Source organism: Helicoverpa armigera, chromosome 19 (assembly GCF_030705265.1).
Source record: "Helicoverpa armigera isolate CAAS_96S chromosome 19, ASM3070526v1, whole genome shotgun sequence".
NCBI classification, from domain to species: Eukaryota; Metazoa; Arthropoda; class Insecta; order Lepidoptera; family Noctuidae; genus Helicoverpa; species Helicoverpa armigera.
This window is the reverse complement of record NC_087138.1, coordinates 5,828,273-5,831,623: the sequence shown is the minus strand read 5'-3', so window position 1 is coordinate 5,831,623 and position 3,351 is coordinate 5,828,273. Positions and strand designations below refer to the sequence as shown.

Here is a 3,351-nt window from a genome sequence, read left to right as displayed (position 1 = left end):
TTTTATCTATGTCATTGGAATTATAGGTTGAAAGACTGGCTGTATAGTGTTCGATTAAAAGTTCCATAGATTAAAGGTATGCTTTTTAATATCATGGTGGAGGTTTGTGGTTGGTATTAACGGTAATCTCAATTTCGTGGAGTTTTTCAGATTAATGATTGCATCCTAAAACTATCGTCAAGGTGATTGATAGTAAAGGATTCTACGGCGAAAAAGTACCTACCTAAGTTGCAAAATAAAATGTCTTTCTCTTACTAAGAGATACCTACTGATTGCATAAGGCTAAATCAGAACCTGAGAGGACTTTATCACCTTTTAAAGAAAGCAGAAGGTAGACATCTCCATAACTTAATATCCCCAGTTAGAATTACTATCCTAACAAATTGCGAAATAACTTCAATCAAGATACCAGGCTCAGCAGGAAGTGAACGGTATACTTGTATCGATAGCGATAGAAATAATTGGTCTGTCTGTCCCAGTTTCGCGTGCCCTACGAAAAGGTGAAGGCGATGCAAAGGTTACGAGATATAAACAAATAACCTTTGTGCTGCGTATTGGGTTACAAAGAGGTGTGTCCCTTTAGAGATCCTTGGAATTATTGTGGCTTTTCGAAGGTGATGATGACAAATGAATGAATGTGAATTAAATCAAAGTAATCTGTAGTTTTTTCGTATTTAACCGACAGATTTTGAGGCACGAGGTGTAGCTATAACCACCTACATACAGATTCCGTCTTACTATGTGAAGTTTCTTAAAACCCATAAAGCGACGCAGGATTCGGATCAGAGAGTGCACAGAAGTGGCGCTATATGACCATTAGATCAACGAGGCAGGTAAATATAGTAGGTAAAGTAGGCAAGTATGATACCACAGAAAAGATGTGACTACGATATGTTTTTGAGAAAATAATTCTAGCTAGAGTTATTAAAACTCAAACATCTTGTGCATTTCATATCTAATGAGTAGCGAGACATGTTAAGAACAATAAGGTCGAAAACAGAATTTGTCTCACCTTCAAAAGGCCATTAAGCCCTTGTATCACTGTTCTATTCTCTGACATTCTCTTTATTACAGATATTGGTCAATTATTATGTCTTTATCATGTCCACATTAGCCCTGGAGTGGTCGTGAAATGTCAAAGCGCATTAACTGTAACAGCTATGAGTATTGTCGTGTTTTGTTCTACCTAATTTGGTGGTTTTATATTTTTATAGTACCGTTGACATAGAAAGTATTAAAGAATTTTATTTAAAAAAATGATCATTATATGTAATTATGCCAGTAAGTCTTTTATAAAAACCAAGCTCTTACAATTTTGAATTTTTTTGCAGGCAAGTACTGCAGAAGATGAGGAAAAGATACCTAGGTGATTGTACAAAAATACTCGTCAATACCGCCAACACCAGTTACACGATACTAAATATGTACTTACATACTTACGGACTACTTTTCCTGTTGATTGTACCTGCCGCTCCCTAACTCATAAAATTATACTTTATAAAAATAATTACAATGACTTTTCGAAATAAATTCGTATATTTGCACGATAATTTATCGATAAAGTCCAACATCGATTTAACTTATTATAAGCAAGCTCATTATAAGCAATAGCCACATACTATTTTGTAAAAACAAAAAAGAATGATTCAAACCGTTAAAAAAGAATCGAAAACTTTCCTAAAATAAATCTTGTTTACTGAAGAAAATTCAACTATATATTATAGAATGGTACATCGTAAACTGTAGAGCTATTACAATGTTATACGTGTATATTTGACCTTGACCAATTAATCGGTATTTTCGGCAAGAGGAGCATCTGCCTCCGTGGCGCAATTGGCTAGCGCGTTCGGCTGTTAACCGAAAGGTTGGTGGTTCGAGCCCACCCGGGGGCGTTCTCTTTTTGCGTTTTTTATTTGTTCGAATATAAGCTGTTTTTACTTCATTATATTATTTTAGTGCCAGTTCTTGATTCTTTAGTGGTAAAACATGTTACGATTAATTATATAAATTTTATTGTACATTCATAATTATTTCTTAAGCATTAATGCTGAAATCATTTGTTTGTCGTTTAGGATCGAAGAACAAAACAATCTTAGTAGATTTTTTTTGTAAATTCATACTGTATTTACTGCTAGAACACACACAATTTACAGGGCTATAAAAAATATAACGTAAATGTTTTAACTATTTCATACTCATGCTTTATTTTTTGTAGAATTATTACGTCATCTTATTTTCGAAAAGACAAAATCAAAATTGATTAAGTAGGTACTTCAACTGACCCTGTATAATATTTTCAAGTTAGTTTAGTATTTGCGAGATATTTTGATAAAATATTTTCCTTAGTTTTGTAAAAAGTTATTAAAGTATGATTAACAATTGTTTGATCACTTGTTTTTACAAATTACAATGCGCGTGACGCAAAAATCAGATAGCTTTATTAAACAAAAGATTTGATACACTCACCAACAACATCCATTTTACAATTTTGACGTCTCTCGCAAGCCTTCGATAGCTCAGTTGGTAGAGCGGTGGACTGTAGATGTAAAGCAATTGGTATCCATAGGTCGCTGGTTCAAATCCGGCTCGAAGGAATTCTTTTTGTTTTCTTATTATATATTCTTTTGAATTGTAGTATTTTTATTTTGCGTTGCACGATTAATTAACAAATATTGCATTTGAGATTATTTCGATTTTGATTGACCTTTCCGTTTCATAATTACAAATTTTATAAACACAGATTTTTTTCATGTCTAATGAGTCATCGCGTAATTTTGTCCTTCATATTTCTGCACATAAAATAAATAAATTCAATAAGTCACTATTTGGTAGCAAGGTCAATATTTTTAAGACTAGAATTGTTAATTTCCTGCAGATCTAGATTATATATTTTTATAAGTAGTGGTTACCCTCGACACAGGCCGATATCCGCTTATATTTTGCGTGATTTTATATTGTTGACCTTTGTTTTGACGATTGGATGACGTCATTATTGATTTCAGATTATTACATTGTTTCTTTATTTTAACACAAACTCTATATTGAAATGGGCAGTTTTACTAACAGTTTTGACCATAAAAATGTTTGATAATACCTACCTAATAAAAATGCTAGGTAGGTACTAGGTACCTATTTTATTTATTTCTTTAGTTAGATACCTATTCAGGTTATTTGACTACATTAAAATAATCATTCTTTTAAATTAGTTTTTAATTAACGATTATCTTATCACACTATAAAAGACTTTGTTGTTTGGGGCTGCGGAATTGATAGAAAGAGTTACCGCGGCCCTGGTACTTACATTAAGGCCTGAAGAAGGAACATGTCTGATACTCCCTCAAGTTGCATCAA

At 32.7% G+C, this 3,351-nt stretch overlaps 2 non-coding genes across 2 annotated transcripts; both read left to right on the top strand.

The window, feature by feature from the left end:
* The first annotated feature begins 1,818 nt into the window (after nt 1–1,818).
* Nucleotides 1,819–1,892, top strand: Trnan-guu (transfer RNA asparagine (anticodon GUU)). The gene has a single exon. It is a non-coding gene; the product is annotated as a tRNA-Asn (tRNA).
* Nucleotides 1,893–2,505: 613 nt separating this feature from the next.
* Nucleotides 2,506–2,594, top strand: Trnay-gua (transfer RNA tyrosine (anticodon GUA)). The gene is given in 2 exon segments: nt 2,506–2,542; nt 2,559–2,594. It is a non-coding gene; the product is annotated as a tRNA-Tyr (tRNA).
* Nucleotides 2,595–3,351: the final 757 nt, after the last annotated feature.